General features: G+C 42.3%; 1 protein-coding gene and 1 long non-coding RNA gene across 3 annotated transcripts in view; both read right to left on the reverse strand.

Annotated features, from left to right (window-relative positions):
• Pter (phosphotriesterase related) overlaps positions 1 to 10,808 on the reverse strand; it is a 95,395-nt gene extending 84,587 nt beyond the window's left edge. Inside the window, exon 1 of one of the 2 annotated variants that reach the window (XM_004662358.2) lies at positions 10,704 to 10,808. The gene's annotated coding sequence lies outside the window, so the exon portion shown is untranslated. The remainder of the gene's footprint in view (positions 1 to 10,703) is intronic. The other variant, XM_045135201.1, reaches the window with a different exon arrangement.
• Positions 10,809 to 13,174: 2,366 nt separating this feature from the next.
• Positions 13,175 to 18,880, reverse strand: LOC123455097. The gene is made up of 3 exons (XR_006633678.1): positions 18,680 to 18,880; positions 14,822 to 14,999; positions 13,175 to 13,455 (listed from the first exon to the last, which is right to left on the reverse strand). It is a non-coding gene; the product is annotated as an uncharacterized LOC123455097 (long non-coding RNA).
• Positions 18,881 to 27,820: the final 8,940 nt, after the last annotated feature.

A 27,820-nucleotide genomic window follows, 5' to 3' on the forward strand; every position in this document is an offset into this window, starting at 1 on the left:
GCTTACACACTTGAGGGGAAGCTCCACAATGCCAGGGGGAAATGATGGCATGAGCAGAGGGTGGACATCACCCCCTTGCCAACATCGGGTAGGCAACAGCAACAGGATAGTGTGCCAGACACTGGCTTGGGGAAACTGGTTACAATATCCATAAGCCCACCCTAACAATACACTGTCTGTAGGAAGCATTAACTCCAGCTAGGAACCTAGCATTCAGACCACCTGGGCTTATGGGGGACACCTGAATCAAACCACCACATTCTGCCCCTGGCTCCCATAAACTGATAACCATCCATAATGTAAAATGCAATGTATTCAGTTCCTTTAAAAGTACCCATAGTTTTTACCAAGCCTAATGATGTTCAAACATTTCCACATTCCACGGTCTTTTAACTGAGCCATAATACCAAAAACGTTCCCCCCCCCCCACCAAACCCATAATAGCACAAAATCAACACTCACACTGCAAAAGATGGCATTGGGCATAGCAAAGAAATATTCAACCAATACCAGATTTAAATAGGGCACAGATCAAACTCTGTAGCTCCAAGTCCAACAAATGTAACCTAGTGGCAAATCTTCAAGCCTGATAATTCTAACCAGCAATAAGTCACTGGATTCCAATTCTGTCCCTCCAGCTAGGCTACTCACAGTCCTGGAAAACTTTATCCAGAGCCAGCAGCTTTTCCTTAGCAGCTGTCTTGTGGTCCTAGCGTCTCCATTGGGTCTCCACTGCAACCCAAGGTTCATCCTCATAGCTCGATCGGGTCTCCATGAAAGCATCCAGCAAACCAGCTTCACACTGCCCAAGTCCATTTCCAAAACACAAGACTATGCTGCAAATTCAATGATCCTAAACTGTACTTCTTATTCTCCACAATACCAGGCAGGGTGCCAATTTGTTAATCCAGGGGGGAATAAAGCAGACTTTGAAGAACAGCACACTCCTTGAGCATTCAGGACCCTTCAAAAGAGTCTACATTCTTCTTGTTGCCCCAGTGCAACCCTGCACAAGTTCTCAGGACATGGGCACAACAGCAAGCCTCTCACACAAACTGATTCTAGCCCCATCCAGGCAAAGCTCTTTCTTACCCTCACAAGCCAAACTTCATAGTCCATAGTTCTTACTGCATTCAGGTCTTTCAACTGACCAAAATAGTCCATCCAGCTGCACTTACAGCACTTCAAGGTGTCAGTTAAGCCAAGGTTTCAAATCCTTCCACATTCATCTAGAATATTAGCTCTAAAAGGCCAAAGCCACAGTCAGGTTTCTAGCAGCAATGCCACTCTCGGTACCAACCTTACTGTTTCAGTTAGGTTCGCATTGCTGGTAGAAATAACCTGACCAAGCAGACCAAGAGCAGCTTTTGGGGAAAAAAATGGTTTATTTTAGCTTACAGACTCAAGGGGAAGCTCCACAATGGCAGGGGAAAATGATGGCATGAGCAGAGGGTGGATATCACCCCCTGGCCATCATAAGGTGGACAATAGCAGCAGGAGAGTGTGCTAAACACTGGCAAGGGGAAACTGGTTATAATACCCATAATCTTGCCCCCAACACCTCTGCCTCCATAAGGCATTAATTCCCAAATCTCCATCCACTGGAAACCTAGCATTCAGATCACCTATGTTTATGGGGAACACCTGAATCAAACCACCACACCATCTCATGGTGAAAGCCTTATTTTATTTTGAGGGAAGAAAGCATTTGCCCTCATAGGATATCCAGTGACTGTTCTGCTTGGTGTATGGATGGGATTGGGGTGGGACAGTGTTGTATCCACAGTTGTGCAGGTAGTGCAAGTGCACTAGCAGGGCTGTGTTGTTGACTGATACCAACACTGTGCTCGGAGGTTTGGAACCTCTTCCGACCCCAATCACAGCTGCATGGGGTGGGGAGGTCAGGATAGCTGGATCAGGCTATGTAGGGTGTGGTACACAGGGGCTGCATGGGTTGTGGGGTGTGGGGGACTTGTTGGGTGGTGGGTGAGTGCTGGTGGCTTATGTTGTGCTAGACTTTCAAGGACGTGTGTGGGCTATGTGAAGTGTGCAGAACCCAAGGGCATGCATAAGTGGGACTGGGTGGGGACCGGCACGTATACCACTGATTGTGGGGGGGACTGACAGGGGTGCATGTGTGGGTCTGTATAAGGTGACCCAAGGGTACACAGAGGTGGCATGGGTTGTGGCAGACTAACAGGGTCCTTTGTGTGGGCTGTGCATTACCCAAGTGCACCTGTGGGTGGCTCTGGGTGTGGGGTACCAGGGTCACCATTGGGTGAGGTGCATTCGCAGAGGCACTAAGCTCATGAGCTACCAGGGGTGTGTGTGATCCAAGGGTACCCTTGAGCAGCTTATATTTCATAATCAAAGGAAATCGTTCCAGAAGCAGTCATTTCCAGAGACAATTAGTACTGTAGGACAGGATTGTTGTGTACCCCAAACATTCACATGTTGAATTCCTAACTTTACCTTAAAATGGGACTGCATTTGGAGAGAAGGTGTTACCAAGGGAATTTTATTAAAATAAGATTATCAGAGTAGCCCTACTCCAAAAGAACTAGTGTCCTTTAAGAAGAAGAGTCTAGGGCACAGACACAAGATGGGGGACAGTGTAATGTGCAGACAGAAGTAGGGACGATGGTCACAAGCAACTCAAGGAGAGAAGCCTGAGGAGAAAACACTCTGATCTTGGGCTTCTAATCTAACTGTGGGAAAATTAATTTATTTTTTTAAGTCACTCAGTTTGTAGTATTTTGTTAGGGTTATTTAAGGAAATTAATATAGTCAGTAATGGCAACCATCTAATCTAATCTACAGAAATAACCCTTAGTTATGTGTAGGGCTTAGTAATCTATAAATACAGCAGGGAATCTATAGGAACAGCTGGCTAGGCATGTGCAATTCTATGTAACCTTTTGTGACACATTTGGTATCATCAGCTGATAGCTCAGGGAATAGCCTTAGACCAAGTAAATAAAAAAAAAAAAAAACATGATGGAAAGTCAAGCTGATATCATATGACATATGTAGTAGCAGTTATATGATGCAAAGGAGCCCTGCACTGGGGTTAAGGTTTTATATTTCCTTTCAATCGTTTTGATAATAAGACTGACAATACTTAACTTTTCAGATATATAAGCAATGTAGTAGACACAACATGCAGAAATGTGAAGGGTAAACAAAAAGAAAGTTTAAGAGCTGATTAAAAAACTTTAAATATCAGTACATAAATGATGTTGGCAGTAGTAAGCAACATCAAGAAAGCAATCTTTGTTATATATACACACTGAGGACTGTGTAGATGCAGGCTTTCAATTATAAAGAGAACATTACATTAACAATACTTGCCTGTTCTGTTCAAAGTGCTTTTCAAACACCAAATAATTAGCCAATTAAAACAATGTAAGATAAGCTGTTATTACTATGAGTTTAGTGAAAAGGACTAATAATTATTATTTTAGCAATTTCTGTGAAGAAAGACAGTGTTTACTCTACATAGACAAGCATACCTCACAGCCTTTTAGTGATCAGGGAGCAGCAGAAACAAAAGGCTATCTACATGAACTCAGCGGGAAACAGAGATGACTGACAAATCAGACCTATGAGAGCAGAAAACTTAATATGCAAAGCAGAGGAGGCGAGAACTGGCAGAAGGCTATTTATGAATATTGTCAATATTCAGTGTTGCAGACTGACAGTAGAGAATCTTTGGTCATACCCTGACCAACATCATTTATCACACAGGGCTTGGGGCAGTCATGTCCAAGCCATTCATCATCATCATATCACTCGTCTGAGCACGAGAAGAGGAGAACTTTGATTGTTAACCTCTGGGGAGATGGATTTACAGTCAGTATCCCTCAGAATGCTCAAAGTGCAAGCTGGCTCTGCCCACAGCAAAATGCTCCCTGCTTCAATTCTGCGTGAGTCACAAGGAAAGAGTGAACACTGGCCTGCAGGGTGTTAGATGTGAACGTTAAGTTCAATCCTCTTACATTCAAATAGATAGCCAGGAAATCATATTTAAAATAACCTTCAAATCTGAATAAGATTTTAGTCAATGGTAAGTATAGATGATTCACTTCAAATTTCCTTTGGTGACAAAGTCATTTTAAAAATGTATCACTGATAACTACATTTCAGAAGAACTTCACAGCCTCCATATTGGAAAACTTGGCAGTATGCTGAAAATTAAAATACACACACACACACACACACACACGGAGGTATTTGTACTCAGTCAGAAGACAGATAGAATCACAGAGCCAGTTTATCCCAGGTGGGTAGAAAGGGTCAGATATTACTGATTCCTCTTCCTTCTTCTCTTCCTTCTTCCATATGAGGATATGTATGAATGAAACTTTTATTACAGTAATCTTCCAAGAAAAACCTAGACTGTGCATTAACTGACCTCTGCTTTCTGACTGCAGATGGATACAACATAAGATGTTCCTCTATGCTTCTGCTGCCTTCCTTCCTTGCTGGAACTGGAGACTTGCTGAAACCCTTGGAACTGAAAACTGAAATAAACTCTTCCTTAAAAATTATCTAATTACCATAAAAAAAAAACACAAAGAAGGTCAAACAGAGAAGACAGAATGGGCTACATTTGGTGTATGAAAAAAATACCCACCAACCATATAGGTCAAGTTCACAGGGCCACTGAGCAGGACCAAACTTCATCAGGCATGTTCAGGGCTGCTGCTGCATAGTTTACAGGGATATTTAAGATGTTTCAGGCGACAACTCATGCATCTAGTATTTGTGTATCGAGTATGGGATGTCTCCCACAAGCTCATGTAGTAACATTTGTGCACTGAATATAAGAAGTCGACCATAAGCTCAAATATAGGGCTTTGTTGCCAGTGGATGGGCTTTTGAGGAAGTGATTGGATCCTAAGGGCCCTGATATAATTGATGGAACAATTCTCTAATGGATCCATAAAATAATGGAATTATTTGGAGATAGAGTCTAGTTGGGGGAAGAGGTCACTGGAATGCCTAAAAAGGTCTACCTTGGGCCAGGTATGGTGGCACATGCCTTTAACTCCAGCACTTGGGAGGCAGAGGTAGGAGGATTGCTGTGAGTTCAAGGTCACCTGAGACTGCATAGTGAATTCCAGGTTAGCATGGACTACCAAGAGACCCTACCTTGGAAAAGGGGGCGGAGGGAAACAGATAGACAAACAACAAAGACCTACCTTGTCCCCAGCACTTTCTCATCTTTCTCGCTGTTTCCTGGCTGTCACAAAGTGAGCAGTGAGCAGCTTCTGTCACATATGCCTACTACCATGACACTCTGCCACACCTCAGGCAGAAAAGGATGGATTGCTTGATCTTGAACTAAAACCTTTAAAACCTTGAGCCAAAATAAATCCTTGCCTAAAGGTGTTATCCCTGGCATTTGGAAATAGTGAGGCAACACACAGTACCTAAGGTATGTGGAGTAAAACAAGACAGTATCTAAGCTCATTCCATGCTATAAAATTCATCACTGGGCTCATAAACTTAATAGGCACAGGGGTTCATGACTTAAGACCATCACTACCACCCATGAGTAATCTCCCGAGCAGGAAGGCTCTGGGGACATGGGACTGCTCAAGCACCTATACAACCAATCTAGTCCTCTGCTCTTCTGCTCTCTGCTTCTAGCTAGTTCAAAACTCAATGTGGTGGTTTGATTCAGGTGTCCCCCATAAACTTAGGTGTTCTGAATGCTAGCTCCCCAGCTGATGGATATTTGGGAATTAATGCCTCCTGGAGGGAGTGTATTGTTTGGGGTGGGCTTATGGGCTTTATAGCCAGTTTCCCCATGCCAGTGTTTGGCACACCCTCCTGTTGCTGTGGTCCACCTTGTGTTAGCCAGGGGGTGATGTCCACCCTCTGCTCATGCCATCGTTTTCCCCTGCCATCGTGGAGCTTCCCCTCGAGCCTGTAAGCCAAAATAAATCTCTTTTTCCAGAAGCTGCTCTTGGTTGGGTGATTTCTACCAGCAATGCAAACCGGACTGCAACACTCAACTACTCACACTTTAAGCTAGATTAAGTTGATTTGATTTTTTTTTTTTTTTAAGGAAATGCTTTTCACTTCAGTCATATTCAGAAAAGATTTTCTGTCCTTCATGGGAAACTTGCCTTTCAGTTAAGTTACTCACAGAACACGCGGTCCTGATCCCCCGCCCCACTAGCTACCGCCTTTCACTGGATTCTCTTCACTGCTATCTCAGTGCTGCACTGCTTGGAAATGGCCCAGTCCTTTCCCTTATCTCCATATATCCTCTTCACTGCTATCTCAGTGCTGCACTGCTTGGAAATGGCCCAGTCCTTTCCCTTTATCTCCATATATCCTCTTCCTAGGTCTGTTTATACATTTCCAAAAGGTTCATGTATCATGACTAATGACCTTCAAAAAATTTACTGTAACCCAGATAATTCCTGTGAACTATAGTTTACTATAGACAATAGTTAAATAGAATTTTCATTTGAACATCTGACTTAGGCCATTTCATATTGCTATTTAAAAGGAGACCTGGTGCTAGGGACTTTTTATAAAGAAAAGATAAATAGTTAGCCTATAGTTTTGAAGACTGAAAGTCCAGGTTAACTCCATCTGTTCAGCCTCTTGTGAGGGCCTAGGGGATATCTCATAAATGACAGATCAGGAATACATGTGTTAGTAGTAACTGGCATATGCAGAAAAGATCAAATATAGGATGCTTTAGAACAATCTACTTTTTATTTCTTTTTATGAGAGAGAGAGAGAGAATTGGCACTCCAGGGCCTCTAGCAACTTCAATCAAGTTCCAGATGCGTGCACCACCTTGTGCACATCCATGACCTTATGTAACTGTGTCACCTTGTGTGTTCTGGGGAATTGGACCTGGGTCCTTAGGCTTTGCAGGCAAATGCCTTAACCACTAAGCAATCTCTCCAGCCCCAAAATCAGATTTCTTATAATCATTCCGGTCCTACAAAATGTTACCCAGTACAAAGAAATAAGTATTAATTACTTCCAAAGGCAGCATCCCTATGATCTAACTATCTCCCTCTAGGCCTCATAACTTAGTAGTTCTATCACCTCTCAATATTGTTACATTGGGGATCAAGCTTACAGCACACAAACCTTTGGGAAAAAAATTATATCCAAAGGATAGAAACTACATTGTTTGGTGGGCAGACACTATAACAGTCTCATCCCTCCTGGCATTCACACATTTTTGTGCTTTCCTCCTACATGGCACCAGGTTTGGTCTGTGTGACCAGAAGTGATGGTATGGCACTTCTGAGATCAGGTTATAAAGACTGTGGTTCCCATCTGGTTCTTTTTCTCTCTTGGATCATTCATTCTGGGTGAAGCTGTTGCCTATGAGAGGTCCACACACTAAGGAGCTGGGCTCTCCAGCCAACAGCCAGATGGAGTCTTGTAACAGTTACATGAAAAATCTTTATCCTCCTTCAAGCATTGTGATGACTGTAACCATAACCAAAAGCTAGACAGCAGCCTGTGGAGACAGGACCAGGTAAAACCTAGGCCCACAGAAACTCCAAGATAAGAAATGTTTGCTGTTTGAGTCTGCCAAATTTTAGGGCATTTTCAATATGACAGTTTTTATGGTTAGTTTTGATTGTCAGATTAATTAGATTAAGAAGTAAATGTCTAAAGCATTAGTAAAGCACTCCTTTAGGTATGCCTGTGAGGGTGTCTCCAGAGAGAATTACCTGAAGAGGAAGACCTGCTATGCATGTGGATGGCTCCATCGCAGGTGCTGAGTTACTGAGTTGAATAAAAGGAAAGGAGAGAAAGCCAGCTGACCACCAGCTTTCATCTCTCTGGGCTACCTGCCTGTGGACCAAAGACCAGCCGACTGGTGCTCCCACTGCTTGCCATGCCTTCCCTGACACAATACTGTATTCTCTCAAGCCATTAGCCAAAATAAATCCTTCCTCCCTTAAGTTGCTTCTTGTCAGGCATTAATTAGATCAGTGATGGAAAAATATAACAGGCTGAAAAAGTTAATAGGCTGGGCTGGGGAGATGGCTTAGCAGTTAAGTTGCTTGCCTGCAAAGCCTAAGGACCCATGTTCAACTCTCCAGATCCTATATAAGCCACAAAGGTGAGGTGAGCACAAGTTTCGACATGCCCACCAGGTGGGGTAAGCATCTGGGGTTCAACTGCAGTGGCTGATACCCTGGTGTGCCAATTCTCTCTCTCTCCCTGTGTCTCTCTCTAAAATAAAAATAAATAAATAAAAGTTAACAGGCTTAAAATGAACAGAATCAACCTTCCTTTCTCCTCTGCTCAGATCCCAGTTAGTTCTTCCCTAGCCTTCCTTTTCATAGTCAGGGGCCTTGACAACTACCTAATTTTCACGCTACCAAACAGAATCACCTTCAGTTTTTCCTGTTCTTTCACTACCACATTCACTAGCAGGTTCTATGAAATCAAAATCTAAAACATTCAACAAATCCGTTCATCCAAAAAATATGTATCAAAAGCCTACACTGCATAAGACCTATTCCCCAACCAGGTGCAGTAGTGCATGCCTTGAAATCCCAGCACTCAGAAAACAGAGGCAGGAGAGTCAAGTCTGAGGCTAGCCTGGGCTTCATCGCAACCATCTTCATTCACTTCCTTGTCTGAAAACCTTCAGCAGCTCCCAGTACTGATTCTATGAAATTTAGAGCCCTTCCTGGATGACACAAAGCCCTGTATGCCCTGGTCTCACCTGCCCCTCCAACTTCATCTTGAAACAGACACTCAAGTCTTCTAGCAATTTCTAGAATATACCATGTTCTTTCATGCCCTCTCTGCCCTTGTAGGTCTCAATGAAAGGTATATCATGAGGTCCTGTTCATCTTTCCAAGTCAGGATTGAAAGTATTGAAGTTTCTTCTCCATCAGTAAATCCAAAGTGCAGCCCTCTTCATTTTTCTCCATCCCAGCGCCAAGCTTACAATTTGTAGCTGCCTGTATTTGTTTGTTGGCTCCTTCACCTCCAACCGAATATAAACTTAGAGACCAGAGTCCTTGTTTGCCCTTCTCTCATTACAGTCCCTGGGAGTCTCAAGACACAAAGTACATAATTATTGATTGAATGAACCCATCCTTTCTGGCCACCTTGTAATTCCAACACTAGATGTGACCAAAATCTTATTTCATAAATCCATAGGTTATTTAGACTGAGTAAAAAGACCTAGAGATCAATTACCACTACATGCCTAAAAAGGATAAACAAGTTGTTCAAAGTCACAGAGCTGGAACCAGACCTGTAACAGGTCCAAAGTTCTGTAATCCAGTAGCCCTCCTAGAAGGCCCTGAAAATAATCTTTAACAGTGATACGGTGACTGAACACAGAGCTCCAAGCAACAAGGCAAGCACTCTACCACTGAGCTATATCCCAGTCCTTATGTGTTTTGAAGTGAGGACTCACTCTGTAGCCCAGATCCTCCTGCCTCAGCCTCCTGAGTAGCCAAAACAGCAGTGTCCCAGCGGGCCAGGCCACCAGAGAATATTCTCAAACTGCACCCAAGAATGCGCCCCAGCGGCCCTGTGGGAGGCAGGGTGGACCAGTGGGACACCAGCGCAGATCCCCTGAGGTGTAGGTGCACAGGGAGCAGTCAGAAAAGCAGGGCGTTTTCTCCCCCTTTAAACTGTCCAGCAGTTTAACCCTCCACTGCCCAGCTTGCTCATCTGTACCACAAGAATACTCTTATGTCAAAAAGTGTTGGCTTGGGCCTCCCTATTATGATTCTAAAAGCAAGGACTAGAAATAAAATACAATTTGCTCCTTTATTCTAAAACTCTGTATTATACTTTTAGTAACTTTCACAACGCTAGAACAACTAACCTACACACATCAAAACATAATTTCATAAAAAGTCATGCTTTGTAAATTCGGTGTTCAAATAGTCTTTTCAAAAATAAAATAAAATAAAACAACGAAGTTGCTTTCTGACCTATCAACAGTCCTACTGTCTGATCTGTTTCTTTGCAGTGTGCGTTATTTTTTTTTACCCTTGACCAAGTTTATTTCCGGAACGACATCAGGCCATGAGGTTAACTGCAGCACATCAATTCTGACTATGCGAATTATGAAGGGGTGGGCCAAGTGGGCGTCCTAAGTCCTAGGAGTCTGTTTTTACAGATGTCCATTATCTGCGGCAACCAATGGCCTTTAGGAAAAATATAAATACTAGTCGTTTTCTCCAAGCTGGAGGGGAGTAAGGGGAAGTTTTCCTGGGCTAATGACCTCTTCGCAAGGCACCGCTGCGCCTAGGGTCACCAACACCATAGCGGAATATCCCTCGCGGGGATCCCTGAGGAGGCGCACCTACGTGGAGGGACAGTTATGAGCTGGTGAGCCCCCAGGCTCAGGGGTCAGGCGCCAAAGCTCGCGCAGGGCGCAGGGCCGGGAACAGGCGCCCCGCGCGCCCTGCTGCCCGGCCAGGCGGACGGCCCAGCGCCCGCGCTCCAGCGTTCACTGAGCCTCGGCGGGGCTTCAAACTTTGGGCGACCAGCCACGTCCTCGCCCAGAGCAGCCCTGCTGGGCCGAGCTCTGGCAGCCCGCGCTCCGGGTCTCTGCAAACCCCCGGGCACGAGGCGGGCGGCTGGCTTATCCGACCCGCCGGCAGGCGTCCGCGCGGCTGGGCGCAGGGAGCGCCGCGGAGCCCTGCGCCCGGGCCTCCCCTCGCCCTTCCTACCGGGCCCGCGGCCGCACCAGCTCCGGATCTTCCTTCCGCTCACCCAGCGCCGCCTGCTCCCCAGGGACCCAGGCCAGGCCAACTTCCTACTCCCCACCCGCTCCACCTCCCCTTTAGCCTTGCCCCGCCCCCTGATTCGAGACCACGCCCACATAGAGCCAAAGCCACGCCCAGTTTGTCCCTGCCTGCGGGGGCTGGTATCCTGGCCAAATCAGAACTCTGCACCAGCTGGCGGGCCTGCTCTGATCCAGCTGCAGTCAGCTCAATGTCTGGGCTGGGGGCCCATGGACTCTGCGCCAGGTCTACTGTAGATGCCCCTCGATACCCTGGAAGGAGAGGTTTGCCCACTTTACTCTGGGTGGCTGGCATGAAAGCATTAGAGGCTATATCCTCAAGGGGAAGGCAAGCAGTTGGATTTTCCCCAGCTCCCAGCTCTCCATGGAGCTCTTAAACCATTGCTCAAGGCTGACAAGTGTGGCGTTGCATTGTGATGTAGCATCTCATAGAGTCTGGAGCCCATTCTGAATACACAGAATTGGGCTGGAGCGATGGCTTAGCGGTTAAGGTGTTTGCCTGAATACGTAGAACTGTGGATTTGTATTCCCATTTCTTTTTTATTTCATGTTCTTGGGCCTGCTTGCTGCCTTTAAAATTAGAGCGCTGAGCACATGAACTAGCCCTGGAACTTTTTATGTGACTGAAATAGGCTTGGTGAATATGCATGAGCCTGTGCAAACAGGGTCCTAGGACCAGCTGTCACAATAAAGAGTAACACCTTTACTTGTCATACTATCATCAAGCCAATTTAATCTGAATGCTTCGAAAGAAGGTGGCAGTCAGGTAGGAAGAACCTACATGAGTCACTTTGAGGACTTATAAAGAAAGAGACAGTAATGACAACTTACCGTGTGTGCTGAGCCCGACCCTCGTGTTTTAGAACTAGTGCGTTATCGTGCTGACTTTTAGAATAGGCTGGCTACATGTGATCTTTTTCTATATCTATAGACAAGTAAGGCAAACAGAGAAGCACCTTTCATTTCAAGACCAGTACTGACTGAAATCCAGTTTATTTAATATTGACCACTACATGATGTCTTAGTAGAGAATGGGGCATTTTGGTAGGAGTGTGTGACAAGTCTATTTGAGTCACTGGGAAAGAAAGAAGAAAAGAAAAGACAGATCTTCTTTCACGTTTTTCATTTCATTTTATTTTGTTTTTTTTTAGTGTGAAAATCTCCATTGAGAAGGAGAGTTGGTTAAATACTGAGAACAATGTGGCTGGATAAATCCCACAATGGGGGATGGGAACGAAAGTGAGGCTAAGAATAGCAGACTCAAGAGTAAATGCAGAGGTGGGAAGGTGCGGGGTGCTCTCCTACACGCTAGCCTCTCCCATCAGTCCTGGGAACGTGGAATACCGCTGGCAAGAGTGGGGCTCACACTGAGATGGAATAATGAGTAGATGGGTGGATGGAGGCTGGGAGAGTGACTTCAGTCCTGGCTTCCCCTCTCACCGCCTGCGCTGCAGCCACGAGGCGGTGTAAATGCATACCTGACAACGGTTGTTCTGGAGAGGACTAAAAGTCCATTATTTATAATGTTATGTATTTTAGCCATCCACCCTGCCAGACATGGAATTATGCACAATGTTCATGTTAAAAAATGACTTCAGTTTTTCTTTATGGAAGTTACTAAATTCTCTGCTGCCCACATGAAATCCATTGAGCAGGATTTGTGATAGATTTTACATGCAGACTCTTATTTTTGTGGCTTTACTCCTTAAAAAAAGATAGTGCTAAAGAGACTCTAGGCTTTATTTCTTATTGAAGGAAGCAGCTACCAAGAAACTTCAAAGTAATATGCAAAAGATCTATTTAAACAGAAACTTCCTCAGACTATTGTGAGTAGGTTTGTTCCCACAGGGGGTGAGAAGATCTCATGTAATTCCCATGTATGACAGTGTAAAAGGTTTTAGCATGTAGCATGTGGGTATACACTGTTATTTCATTCCATAGCATAAGAGATTACACATTCATATTAGTTAGGCATAAAATGCTATTATGTTTTTTTAAAAAGAAATAAAATACATTCTTAGAGGTGGGGGAGATGGCTCAGCAGTTTAGGCACTTGCTTGCAAAGTTAACCAGCCCAGGTTCAATGACCAAGCCACCCAGGTAAATCCAAAAGGTAATTTGTTTGCAGCAGCAACAGCTGCTGGTGCTCAGTCATGTGGGCGTGTGCGTACACATGCGTACACACACATACACTTTCAAGAAAGTAAATAATTTTAAAAAATAAACAAAAATTAAAATTAAAGGGGCTGGAGATATGGCTCAGCAGGTAAGGTACTTTCCTGCAAATCCAAAGGGCTCAGGTTCCATTCCCCAGTACCCACAGAAAGCCAGATGCACAAGGTAGTGCATGCTTCTGGAGTTTGTTTGCAGTGGCTAGAGGCCCTGGTGTGCCCATTCTCTATCGTGCGCTATTTCTCTCTCTCTCTCATAAAAATAAATAAATATTAAATTATTTTTAAAAATGGAAATTAAAAATTTTCAGTACTGGAACGAGAATCTGTTTGCTCTGTATGTAAGCAAAGAAGAGTAGGTAAAATGAGTATTTTATGATGTTTTGCTGTCAGAAACGATAATCTGGCATCAAGCTTGTGCCATTTTATTTTTCAGTCTTTCTTCGTGTAGAGACTTAGCTTGGGAATACTTGGTGGATCCTAGAACGCCAGGGCTCCATCATATGTCTGTGATAAAATAAAAAAAGCCAAAAGTCACATTATTAACAACCAAAGGTTTCCAAATCAGCCTCTCAGCTAAGGATTTAGTTCAAATGCTCTCTCATTTCTACAGTCCTGGCTTTTCATTTTCACAGGGTCTTTGAATTTCAGCAGTATCTGTATTCAGGAATATTAAATTGGCAGAGACAATGAAATCCAACCCAAACATTCAAAGCCCCTTACTGTTTAGGTTAAAATTTAAAAAAATAATCCAGGTATTCATGACCCTAGTTAGTTGTTTTAAGTATTTACACAAAAATAGCTTATAGAAAAACATCTAGAGGAAAAAGTATACAATACTCCGGATAACTGTCAGATCAATGGCAGAGCCAGCCGTTAATGCTTTCACTGCCAGGTTAATTGTTAATTAGAAGTTAACATTCACAGAGGACCTGAGATGCTCTCAGTTGAAATTTTGATCATAGTATGATAAGTCATTCCTGTGATTTCTAGGAAACATTGGATCCCAATGTCATAAAAGGATCCCAATGTCATAAAAGGACAGGAACAAAGCTCTCATAGTTTTCTTTCAAATTCCTTCTCATTATATATCTCCAGAAACTAAGTTTTCAACATAATCCAGTTGATAAGGAACTAAAACATGCATATGTAGGGGCTTGATTCAATCTTCATCACTTTAATAATAGTTGATGTTAATAACAAAGAAAAATAAACTTATTTCAATGTTTAAAAAACTAAGTTAAAATCCCATAACTTCCAAATTGAGTGAAACTTTCATTTGAGATTACGTCTAGAGATTGATCACAAGTTTGTATTAAAGGATATTTGAAGGGGCTGGAGAAATGACTTAGTGGTTAAGGTGCTTGCCTGCAAAGCCAAAGGACCTAGGTTCGAGTTCCCAGGACCCGTGTAAGCCAGATGCACAAGGTGGCCTGGAGTTCGTTTTCAGTGACTGGAAGACCTGGCATGCCTAATCTCTCTGTCCTTCTCTCTCTCAAATAAATAAATAAAAATTAAAAAAAAGATATTGATACTGATAGATATTAGGAGCAAAGCAGCCCTCTTTTGTAGGTATTGGTTAGGGAGACAGACCCAAAAGAATATAGATGTCAACATATCCAGTTGGCATTAAATGACAATTCCAGACTAAAGTTAAACCTGTCTCAAGATGGTGTTTAGAGGCAGCCTCCCGGTTCTTCCCTCCAGAAATTTTTTTAGACACCCCCCCACCCCACACACACATTCCAAGTTTGTGCTTCTGCCCACCTTGGTAGACACTTAAACTTAACCAGTGAAGCCTATTCCAACTCAGGGCTTCCTTTATATCTTCGACGTTATAAGAAAATCCAGTTTCAGTCACCACGCAGATTACCTGCTCAGGACCCCTGCCAACTCCAGAGCTCTCTGCTTTACTTTCATTCCTAAAATGAATCTTGCCTCACTCTTCCTTCGATTCAGAAGCAGTGAACTTGAGAGCCGCTGGCTTGCGTTCGAGGGTCCCAAGGAACCCGAGCGAGGGCCATCGTGCTGCGACACGTGAGACGGATTCCCTGCAGAGAAGCAGACACCGGGCGGGGCTCGGACGACAGATCAAAGCACGGATTCACCGACGTCGGTTGTGGTGCACCAGTGGTTTTACCGGGTTTACTTTCAGAGCAGGGTGACGCAAAGGCAGCTGCGTCACCGACAACGGGCCCAGTGGCTGCATCTCTGGAGCTCACAGAGGACTGTCCCCTTCACCTCCACCAGCAAACGTCCCAACTCGGAGGAGATTGCTACACAGCACTCCCCAAGCTGTGACAACCCAGCTGGTTTTGCACACCCTTAATCCTTGCACTGAGGAAGCTGAGGCATAAGCAAAAGATGTGACTCTATTGCCTTAAATTGCTAAAATTCAAGGATTATGTAACTCTAGTAGACACGCTGCTCTGATTAATAATTTTCTTTGTTTTGTCAATAAAGGTTTAATATTTATTTTATTTTATTTATTTGAGTGAGTGTGTGTGTGTGTGTGTGAGAGAGAGAGAGAGAGAGAGAGAGAGAGAGAAGAGGCAGATAGAGAGAGAATGGGCATACCAGGACCTTCAGCCACTGAAAATGAACTCCAGATGCATGTGCCACCTTGTATATATGGCTTATGCGAGTCTTGGAGAATCGAACCTGGGTCTTTTGGCTTTGCAAGCAAGTGCCTTCACCGCCAAGCCATCTCTCCAACCCTAATAATTTTCTTGTTAAGTCGTCTGTGCACTGATGAATAATATGAAATGGCCTCCATGGTGGCTTTGAGATCCTTGAGAAAATGGCTGACACATTAAAGGGACCTATTAGCACACAATAATGTGATTATTGGTCATATTTAAACACAATTTTGAAAATGGAATTAACAGAAAAAATTAAACTCAAAAAATGTCAGGGAAGCTACTTTCTAGCTTTATGTCCAATAGGTGTGTCTGTGAAGACTAGATGGAAGCTTTCCAATGTGGAAAATAAGAAACACTGACTTAAACCCATTATCTAAAGGACAATTTGATTTACAAATCAAATAGTGTACTTTTTCCGTATAAAAGACAAGTGTTTTCTTTGTTTCCATTTGAAAATCTTTTAAAAAAAATTAACTTTATTAAAAAAAAAATCATGTTTGGGGCTGGAGGGATGGGATGGCTTAGCGGTTAAGGCATTTGCCTGTAAAGCCAAAGGATCCCAGTTCGATTCTCCAGGACCCATATAAGCCATAAATCATGTTTAATATTGTCTTGTATTGTACTATGTAAGGAACATAAGTCTTTTCAGACTTAGAAGCTAACAAACGTTTCCATGAGTAGTTAGCAGTATTGTGTTTCTTACTTAGTAAATATTAAGAAAAGTACAAGTCCATATAAAATCATTTGTAGCTGAAAGAACTGAGAAGAGCTTGTTTTGGTTGCTTGGAGAAAACAAAGGGAGGCATCGGGATCTTTTATTTGGAAGGAATTGCCTGGCAGAGTGGACTGGAAGCAGCTGTGTCCTCAGAAAACACAGGGACATAGGCACAACTGACCAGCATGCTGTCTAATGGCCGTGCTCTCAGCCGGACGTGACTTCAAGGCCCACCTCCTCTGTTTTCCTGCTTCTGAGCTATAGTGTCCTCATATGTAGATGGAGTACTGTAACTTCCTCCTGGGACATTCCTGGTTGTCACTAACATTCATTTTCCTTTTATTTCACATGAGTAAGTTACTGGGGTTCATGGCAACTCAGTTTAAGATTATGTCTCAGCCCTCTTGCAGCTAGGCATGGCTAGGTACCCCAATGTGGTCACTTGAATGTAAAATGTATGTAATGTGTCCCCCATAGCACCAGATGTTTATTTTTCTAATATTTTATCTTTATTTGACAGAGTAAGAGAGAGAAAGAGAGATTGGGCATACCAGGGCCTCTAGCCACTGCAAAAGAACTCCAGATGTTTGTGCCCCCTTGTGCATGTGGCTATCCTGAGGAATCCAACCTGGGTCATTTGGCTTTGCGGGCAAATGCCTTAAGCACCAAGCCATTCCTCCAGCCTAGCATCATGTGTTTATTACAAGGCTCATACTTAATGCCAATCTGGTGGGGCCTTTAGGAGGTAGAACCTTGTTGGAAGAGGTGTGTCGCTGGAAGCAGGCCTTGAGGTATTATAGGCCAGCTTCACTTGCTGCACTTAGTTCATTCTTTCTAGTTACTTTCTACTGCTATAGAGATGTGATGCCTGGCTGTTTCCTCCTGCCATGCTTTCTCCGTCAAGATGGCACTCCCCCTTGAAATAATAAGATGGAAATAAACTCTTTCCTTCTACAACAGGTTCTGGTCAAATATTTTGTCCCAGCAACAAGAAAGTAACTGCTACACCAAACATATTTGATATGTTCTCCAGCCCATGAGAGAGTATAAGAATTAAAGAACCTGTCTAGGAACCACAGATAAGTTGACATGTTGCACATGGCCAAGATTACCCACCTTCATGAACTTGATGTGGTAGTAAATGATAAACTATAGGTAAGTTGTCCTGTCTGGAGCCTTCAAACTATATTGAGGTTTGATAGATTAGAGAGGTTAGTTAGGATTTAAATATAGGGAAACTGGAAATATCAAATAGGATCTGGGAGATGACTTAGAAAAACGCTTGCTGCCCAAGCATGAGGACCCGAGTTCAGGTTATGAGCACCCACATAAGAAAGCCACTGCAATCCTAGCTCTGAGAAAGTGGAGACAAGAGGATCCCAGAAGGTTGCTGGCTATTCATTCTAGTCAAATCAGTTAACTCCAGGTTCAATGAGAGGTCCTGTCTCAAAAAAGGTAGAGAATAATTGAGGAAGACACCTGACATCTATCTTTGGTCTCCACATGAACATGCATACATACTACATATACATGCAAAAAAGAGTAAACATAATTGAGTAATAAATGTGGTTTAAACTATCTGGCAATGGCACTCAGGGTACAGTCTAAGACAATACCATACAAGGATCCCATAAGGTCATGAGAAGGATTCTGTGTACAAAAAAATAAAGATCCTAGATCACACATCCCTAAATTCATTGAGTTATATTGGCCAACATAGTTCCAATGCAGTGACATTTGTTCTCATGACAATAATAGTGACAAAATAATTGTCACTTACTGATTATCTGTGTACCACTCACTATTCTGGTAACCATAGGGTTCATGTATGAATTAACTGTAACCATTTTTAAGCTTTTATGCCCACATAATCCCCATTTTTACAGATGCTCAGAGAAGTGACATCTTTTTGCTTAAGGGTTCATACATAATTAAATTGAGATTCAAATGTAAGACTTGTTGGATCTAAAATCCAGTCATTGCAGACTAGGCAGAAGTCCAAGTAATGTGTTTAGTACAGTGCATGGTAAAGGGTTCAATAAAATGCATGTTATTATGCAGACCAAAGATTGATTGACTAGCGGAGATGAGCAGAAATAAGAGTAGAATTAGTCTGGTAACCCTGTGAGGGCCACCTCCGGATATACATAGCGTATGTCCATGTCACTCTGTGTGTGTGTGTGTGTGTGTGTGTGTGTGTGTGTGAGAGAGAGAGAGAGAGAGAGAGAGAGAGAAAGGGAGAGAGAGAGAAAGAAAGAAAGAAAGAAAGAAAGAAAGAAAGAAAGAAAGAAAGAAAGAAAGAAAGAAAGAAAGGAAGGAGGGAGGGAGGGAATAGAAGGTGTGAGTGGTTTGCTGGTAAGGAAAGTTGACTCACATTACAGTAATGATGCGAACAGCCAGGAAGTCAAGTAATCTCTGCTCCAAGCATTCTCCTCCTCTTCAGTCCTGTAGAGAAGAACCAAAGGCTTTCACAGTGAGTATGTTGGAAAGACAAACTAACACTTTCCTTGATTGTCACAGAATCAGAGACTCTTAGAGCCAGAAGAATATCTTAAAAACAGTTTACTGTCCAGCCCTCTCCCCTTGGAAGTGGGCAAAGGACATTCACTGGGATTTTGAAAAATCATCAACTGCTGAGAAACAAGCTAACTCAAAAGGACTTTTACCTTAAAGACATTGAAGTCCCTGGGAAAGATTTTGACCTTGAAGAAGGAGGGTGAGTGAGAAAGCACTTTGTAATCATGGCCCAAGTGCAAGAGCTGGGTTAGAATACTTGTCAATGGTAACAGGTATACTAGAAAAGCTTTGAGATTAGATTTTCACAGTACTTTCCTTATGATTCTTTAAAACATTTTAAAAACATGTTTTACTATTCAGATATTTATAAGATAATTAATGTGCAGATTGATCATTTTCATAAAGAACTTGAAACAAAAGATACATAAATGTGGGGATGTTTTAACAGTCATATTTGACCATTAGGTACATCATATTTTTATTTACTTATTTTTATGTGCATGTATGTATGACTGTCTCATGTAGTTATTTTGTTTTTTTAAAAAATTAATTAATTACTTTATTTAGTTTTTTTTTTTTGAGATAAGCTTTCATTCTGGCTCAGGCTGGCCTGGAATTCTCCACGTAGTCTCAGGGTGGCCTCGAACTCATAGTGACCCTCCTACCTTTGCCTCCTGAGAGCTGGGATTAAAGGTGTGCACCACCACACCTAGCTTTTTTTTTTTTTTTTTTTTTAACAGATTATACTCCTTTATTCCCTCTCCCATGTTCCCATTTGTCTGGGTCCATCTTCTGTAGTGTTATAGGATTCACTGTGGGGTCATGAAGGCCTCAGTCAGTCCTAATGGGATAGTGGAGGGACCGTGCCTCTGGGTGTTCCCACCCACTCATCAAAAGAAAAATGGCATTCATCAAAAACCGAAATGACAATAAATGCTGTTGAGGTTGTTGGGAAAGAGGAACCCTTATCCACTGCTGGTGGGAGTGCAAACTTGTACAACCACTATGTAAATCAGTATGGAGACTCCTGTAAAAGATGAAAATAGAGTTACCATTTGATCCAGCAACACCACTTCGGGGCCTAGACCCTACAGACTCTGCTCTTTACTACAGAGAAACCTGCTCAGCCATGTTTGTGGATGTTCTATTCACAATAGCTAGTGTGGTGGTTTGATTCAGGTGTCCTCCATAAACTTAGGTGTTCTGAATGCTAGGTTCCCAGCTGATGGAGATTTGGGAATTAACACATCCTGGAGGCAGTGCACTGTTGGAGGTGGGCTTGTGCATGTTATAGCCACTTTCCCCTTGCCAGTGTTTGGCACACTCTCCTGTTCCTGTTGTCCACCTTATGTTGGCCACCATTTTCCCTGGACATCATGGAGCTTCTTCTAAAGTCTGTAAGCCAAAATGAACCCTCTTCTCCCTCCCCCAAAAGCTGCTCTTGGTGGGGTGCTTTCTGCCAGCAATGTGAACCTGACTGCAACAGTAAAGTTGGTCCCAGAGGAGTGGGACTGTTACTGCTAGAAACCTGACAGTGTGGCTTTTGGCTTTTTGGAACTGGTTTTTGAGGAAGGAATATAGAAGAATTTGAAATCTTGGCCTAAGAGATGTCTTGCAATGCTGTAAGTACAGCTAGATGGACTATTCTGATCAGAGTTGAAAGACCTATATGCAGTAAGAACTATCGACTGTGAGGTTTGGCTTATGAGGGCAAGAAAGAGCTGTGCCTGGTATGGGCTAGAAGCAGTTTGTGTGAGAGGGTTGCTGAAAGAAATGAGCTGAAACTGTGCCTGCTGACCTGAAATTGTATGAGAGATTACAGTCATTGAGACGGGGTCAGCTGTCCTGCACTGGGACAACAGGAAGAATGCAGTCTTTTGAAGGGGCCTGAATGCTGAAGGAGTTTCCTGTTCCTCGAAGTCTGCTTTATTCCCCTTAGATTAAAAAATTGGCACCACACCTGGTATTATGGAGTATAAGAAATTCAGGAAAGAGAGGGTCATTGAATTTGCAACACTGTCTTGTGATTTGGAAATGGCTATGGGCAGTGTGAAGTAGGATTGCCTGCATGGAGACCCAATGGAGCCATGAGAATGGACCGTGAGTTGCAGTGGAGACCCAGTGTAGAGGCCAGGACCACAAGACGGCTGCTAAAGAAGCTGCTAGCCCCAGATGAAGTTTTCCAGGACTGTGAATAGCTTAGCTGGAGGGGCAGAAATGGACCTCTAGAGACTTATTGCTGCTTAGAATTATCAGACTTAGAGACTTGTCCCTGCCTAGAGTTGATACACTTGGAGCTACAGAGTTTGAGTTTTGCCTTGTTTAAATCTTGTATTGGTTGACTATTCCTTTGCATGCCCAGTGCCATTATTTTCAGTGTGAGTGTTTATTCTGTGCCATTATTTGTTTTGGGGGGATTTTTGGTATTATGGCTTAGTTAAAAGATTTCAGACTATGGAAATGTTTGAACATCATTAGGATTGATAAAAACTATGGGGACTTTTAAAGATGGACTGAATGCATTGCATTTTACACCATGGATGGTTATCAGTTTATGGGGGGCAGGGGTGGAATGTGTGGTTTGATTCAGGTGGCCCCCATAAATAGGTGTTTAGAATGCTAGGTTCCCAGCTGATGGAGATTTATGAATTAACCCCTCCTGGAGGCAGTGTATTATTGGGGGTAGGCCTATGGGTATTATAGCCAGGTTCCCCCTTCTAGTGTTTGGCATGCTCTGCTGCTGGATGGCAGGGTAGGAATGAAGAAAAAAGTCTTTCATACTACAAAGTTAAGTAAATAAAGACAAAAATGATAAATAACTGGCATTATTATTTTGAGGGACTGGCATTTTAATTTCAAGTCTCTGAAAAGTATTGTTGCATCTATTGATTTTGCAGCTAACTTTGGCACACTTCCCTCTGCCACTGGTTGTGTGTCCTGGAAACCTAGTCCCAGTAATAACGCTGGCAAAGCTGTTAGAATGGAGAAGCTGGCAGCTAATTTGTGCCTGCTCATACAAAGTGTGCTGTGCTTTGTTGAAAGCAACTGTGTGTTATTGGAAGAGTTTCCATACAGCTCCTTTCCCTGGTTCACAGATTGCATAGAAACATGTTTGCTTTACTTAAGTGTTGATTCCTTCGCGTGAATTGCAAGACCTTCTGTTTCTTCGCTCTTACCCTAACCTGTGGTCACATTCACACTGACAGGTTCTATGTTTCTGCTCATCCAACCTTATTTCAATATGCTTTCCTAACCAATGAGGAGATAGACAGAAAGGCAAAGAGGGCAAAAAAGGTGGGAAAGGGAGGATTTGAGACTAAACAGGGCATATTTGAAAGGGCATGCTTATTTGACTCTCGTGATTTATTATAGAACACAACATAATTTTTGAATATCAAGCAAATTCAGTATTTTCAAATAATAAGGTAACATGAACATTCCATAGAAATGGGATTATTAGTTTCCTTCTGGCATGAACAAACTGTATAAATGTTTATTTCTTTAGCTGTTTTCTTACCTTCTTTCCTTTTTCATATAAAAGGACAGCCTGACTTATTAGCATAAAAAATTATTTCTGTCAGCACTCAGAGAACATGGAGTAAGTGTAAAAGGATATCAACCCACACTTTTAACCTAACCTAGACATCAATAGTGGCAACGCATTTTTAAAAAGGAAAGTTGAATGCTGTCATGTTAATTAACACTTGATAAGGTACAAATATTTTAGCACATCATATAAGGGCAGATTGCTCCATTTGACTGGCAGTAGAAACTTCTCATGAAAATATTTCATTGAATGTGAGTATTAAAGTGGAAAACATGACTTAAGGTGGAAAGAAAGAGAAAATCTCTTGCAATGCAAGATGCAGTTTCCCTCTAGCCAGAAAAGGATGTGATTCAAAATCCATGTCCGCACGTATATGCTGTCTTCATTGAATTATAGTGCTAAGATGAGGTTCTGATCTCCCAAAATAAAACTCCCAGCACGAAATTATTTTGAGCCTTATTTCATTATAGTGAGAGGCGATGTTGAAAATCTCTCCTAGGATTAAGTGAATCTCTAGTCACTTATAATCAAGAAATTTAATTTTAAAATTACAGTGACTTTTTCAAATAGATTGATTCAGAGCCATGACGAAAACCTCACTTTTCTGAAGAAATTAATGTTATATTAGGGAAATTTTATGGGTGTTGTTCTTTATAAAAAAAATATTAAACTCTCATCTTAAGAATAAATTCAAAATAAAGAACTAAAATTGTCTGGCTTTGAATAACGGCTTTACAAATAACAAACTTAACCAATTTTCTGTAGGAATAGGAAAGGGTTAAAAATTGGTTGGTATTAAACTTGAGAGTGTTGGCGAATCACAGTGTACTGAGGGTTAAACAGTAATTATTCCCAAATATCTCCATTATTCTGCATTCTCAAATGACAGGCATTTATGTTTGACTGAAGATTTATTTACTTTTACATAACTTCTCAACAATCAGTTAGGGCTTTAGTGGATTGCTGCCTCTGTGAGTAACAAATAGTAGAGTTTTGTTTCCCTGGATAGAGCCATCACAGGCAAAAGATTTCCATGAATGAAAATGTTGCCTTCCGTGCCTCCCACTATCTTGCTCTTCTGCTGCATTTCAGTCTTTTTGGTGATTCTCACCCATGGTCTCCAAAAGACCTTATTATATGCTGTTCCCTTCCCATGGGATTTCTTGTAACTCTTACTGAGGAAAGCGTTTGTCTCCAGGGTCAGGCAAATTCCTTCTTCACCATCCACATCCTCTACATATCACTTGCTTTCAACCACACCAAAATGAAGATGCCCAGCTCCTGGAGGTTTTGTTCTTTGAGGCTGTTTCAATAGGGAGGCTTCCCGCTGAAGGCTTACACACAATCATGAGTCTGTGATCTGCTGCATTGGGTTAGAATACCTGCATGCTTCCTTGCTGTCAGTACTTGTGTTTGACCCAAACCTGGTCCTGAACGAAACAGCCATCAAAGAAGGGGGCCTATGGGTGCAATTAGGCCATGAAGTAGAATCCCTCAGAAGCTGGACTTCAAAATGCTAGCTAGCCCTTTTCACCATGTGAAAACACAGAACGTGCCCTCTATGAGCAAGAAAATAAGCACTCGCTGTATACCCAGTCTGCTCATGCCTTCATCTTCCCACCTTCCACAATTGTAAGTAGTGTCTTCATGTTTTTTTTCAAGATAGCCAGTCGAGGATATTTTCCAAAAAATTTTATTGACAATTTTTATGTGTGTACAAAATATATTTTGATCATAGTTTCCTCACCCCTGACTTTTCACCTTCCCCACAATCCTTCCACTGAACCCTTCTTCCTTCTAACCAGTTCCCTAATGGGTTAAGAAATTTCCTATTAGTGATCAACAAGATGAATAGTTTTCAAGCAGTTCTTTTTTTTTTTTTTAATTTAATTTATTAGTTTTCTCTTCAGTAAATACAGGCAGTTTGGTACCATTATTTAGGCTCATCTGTGATCTACCCCCTCCCATTAGACCCTCCTTATTATTGAAAATGGGTCGTGCATTGTGGAGTTAGCCCCCAGTTATTAGTATGATAAATGTCTCTGAAAATCATGACCCAACATGTAACTCTGACATTCTTTCCGCCCCCTCTTCCGCAAGATTTCCCTGAGCCATGTTGGGTTCATTTTTGGTCTGCTTCAGTGCTGAGGTGTTGGGGGCCTCTGAGGCTCTGGCTCTCTGATTTGGTAGGAGTTGATTTTTCTCTGAATTGATCTCCTTCCCCTTTGTGCTGGTATCCAGTTCACAGGAAAACATCACCCTTGCTTATTTCGCCAGTTGTCCTTAGTTTCAGTTGGGCCCCTTCTGAGGTATGTTGGGGCAGCTCTCTTCTTAGGATCTGCATCTATCTGGAAAAGAGAAGCAGATTCTCCAACGGAGAGTGAGTTAGCACCCAGAAAATTGAGATAACACTTACTTTTTTGATAGACAGTTTGATAGGTGTAGGCCCTCTTATACCCCGTGATTGATGGTAGCTTGATATTGTAGAGTGGGCTTGTGTTTGGGTATGGTTCTGACTTGTTTCCCAGCTCCAGCTAAGGGTCTAGTACCACTGAGTGGATCAGTTAGCCAAATCAAGAGCAATTGATTCCTCACCATGGCTGTGTACCACTATTGCACTTGTATGGGTATCACATCCGGTTAATTGTTGCTACTTAGGTTAAACAATGTGTTGCTTGGACAGATCTTGGTCACTTCCCCCAGTCGCCTATGTAGCGCCTTCTGGCACTAGACACGCTGACTGTCTGGGGACTGACTCTCTCCTGGCTTCCAGCCATGTCATTCCATTTTACGTGTCAGCTGCGTATGGAGTCTTCAGCAATAGGGTCTTACCACTGGCCTTTGGTGGGTCATCAATTACTCTGACAGAAGTCTGTCATTGTTTTGGGAAACCTTGTAGGTTTCTTTGATCAAAAGCTCATTGTGGATTGTAGGCCCAAGCTGGATGTGGGGGTTACAGGTCAGTGTCCACTAAGAAATTGAGGAAAAAGATAACTAATATACAAGAGTTAGAGAGAAGAGAGATAGAGGGGAGAAGGGGAGAGGGAGGGAGGGAAGATGTAGGAGATTTAGGTCAGTCTTGATCCTACCCTCTCCAGTGTCTTGTGGTTCAGGTGTTTCCTATAAGGGACTAGTGAAGGTTCAGTCATTTGGTCTGTCTTTTAGGAAGTAGAATTTTATGGTACCATTGCCGTTTGGGTCCGGATTACTGTTTTCCACCCTTTGATTCCCTCCCCGCCCTCCCATCCATCTTATTGTCTAGTCCATGAGGTACTTGCTGGGTATGTAAGGCATCTTGGGCAAATTCAGTTTAGGTGTTGCAGATGAGTGAGACTATGTGTCGATTTTTTTTCTGTGATTGGGTAAGTTCGCTGAGAATGATCTGTTCCAGGTTCAACCATTTTTCCTCAAATTTCTTTATGTCGTTTTTTCTTACTGCAAGCAGTTCTTGTATTAGTTACTTTTGCATTGCTGTGACAGGATACCTGACAAAATTAATTAAAATTTTTAAATAGATTAACACTTGAAAAGGTTTATTCTGGCTCACAGTGTCAGAAGAAATCACTGCACTATAATGGGGAAGGTCTTCAGGCCAAGGTCTGGTATTAGGAGCATGTAGTAAGTGGTAGGTGTTCTCAGAGGCCAGGCTATATCAAAGGCCAACCCCCAGCTGGGTCTGCCAGCTGGGCTCAGCCTTCTGAAGATTCCCTCAGCTTTCCAACATAGTGCCACCTTCTGAAAAACAGGTGTTTAGAACATGCTTCTGTAGAGGGCATCTCATAACAGTGATAGAACCATTTTTCACTGGGAACCATTCTGATTCCCTCATCAGCAGGTCTGACTGGATTGGGCTCCAGGCTATCATGTCAGGGATTAGTGTTGCTTGGTGTACTGGAACCTTACTTGGGAGATCATAAATAAGTTCATTCCTTTACAAGTAAATAAGAAAAAAGAAACCCTAAATAAAACCATTAAACTATTCTTGGATAATAGATAACTTCTGGTGAGAAGTAAGTAGTGGGCACTGTTTGTAAGTTGCAGAATGATATGGTTATTTACTTTTACAAAGGTCAGCTAACCCATTGAACAGTGTTTCTGTTGAACAGTATTTGAGAGTTTGTGGGGTTAGTTCTTATTCTTCAAAAGAAAGCAAACAGGATTTAACAAAAAAGAAACATATCAGAATCATATTTCTTGCTGTAAAACAATGTAGAGAGTAATATTTTTGCCTATATTTACTTACAATTTAATGTAATTTAAAATTATTGCTCAGAACATTATAAAAGTTGCTAATGAACACAAGTATGAAAAATGATTAACTAAGCCAGGCATGGTGGCACACACTTTTCATTCCAGCTCTAGGGAGGCAGAGCTAGGAGAGTCAGTGTGAATTTGAGGCCACCCTGAGAGTACAAACTGAATTCCAGATCAGCCTAGGTTAGAGCAAGACCCTACTTGCCCCCCCCCCAAAAAATTAAAGATATAGTTAAATTCAACTGAACAAAGAGCAATCAAGGGGGAAATGGTGAGCTCTTCTTTCTCTTGAGGGCCCATGAAATGAAGGCTGAGGCCAGAATCCCAAAGGCCTGTTTGTTCTATAACCTTGGCTAAATCCATTCAGTTACTGGGCCATTGATAATGTCATATACAAGATGAACCATTGGGAAAAATTATCTTTAAATTCCCTTTATTTAATAGTAATCAATATACCACTATTTTATCTAGTGGAATCATAACATTGAATTAGCTGCTAAAATGGAAATAAAATGATATAGGCCATTTTTACAACCATTTTTTATGTTTTCTTAACACACAAAAAATTAACAACACTAAATGACAATGATAGAGAGTAAAGCATAGCTACACCCATTAAACTGGGTATTTCAGGAAATAATGTTATATGAAAACATCAAGTTGCCCAAGAATTCGGACAGCACTGTCCCACGGAGTCAACTGCAAACGTGCAGCATGTGTACCTGGCTACAAGGCAAATAAGAGAGTGACAGACTAAAATCCAGGGTCCTTCTTTTCTCTGAGAAGAAGAGGTGTGACATCGTGCAGTGGTATGTGACTATGTGCCTTCATCAACATCAAAACATGTCGCTCTTTACATTCATTCAAAGGCACAAAAATCTTACCTTGGATGGTGGGGATAATGGTGTCAATTTTCTTTTAATTTATCTTACCATATAATATTATAAATATTCTTTCACTTCCATCAGTTTCTTATTGTAGATTTTTTGTTATGTGTGTGGGTGTGTATGTGTGTCTGTCTGTCTGTGTGTGCATGGTCATGTGTGCCATACCGTGAATGTGGGAATCAGAAGATGGACATTGGTTCTGACCTTCCATCTTGTTTGAGGCAGGGTCTCGTGTTCCTCATTGGCCCATGAATTTAAAGAGAACCTCCAATCTTTGCCTTCCATGTTGCTGTGGACACACTGGAATTAC

The sequence above is a fragment of the Jaculus jaculus genome, chromosome 15, assembly GCF_020740685.1.
Source record: "Jaculus jaculus isolate mJacJac1 chromosome 15, mJacJac1.mat.Y.cur, whole genome shotgun sequence".
Classification (NCBI taxonomy): Eukaryota; Metazoa; Chordata; class Mammalia; order Rodentia; family Dipodidae; genus Jaculus; species Jaculus jaculus.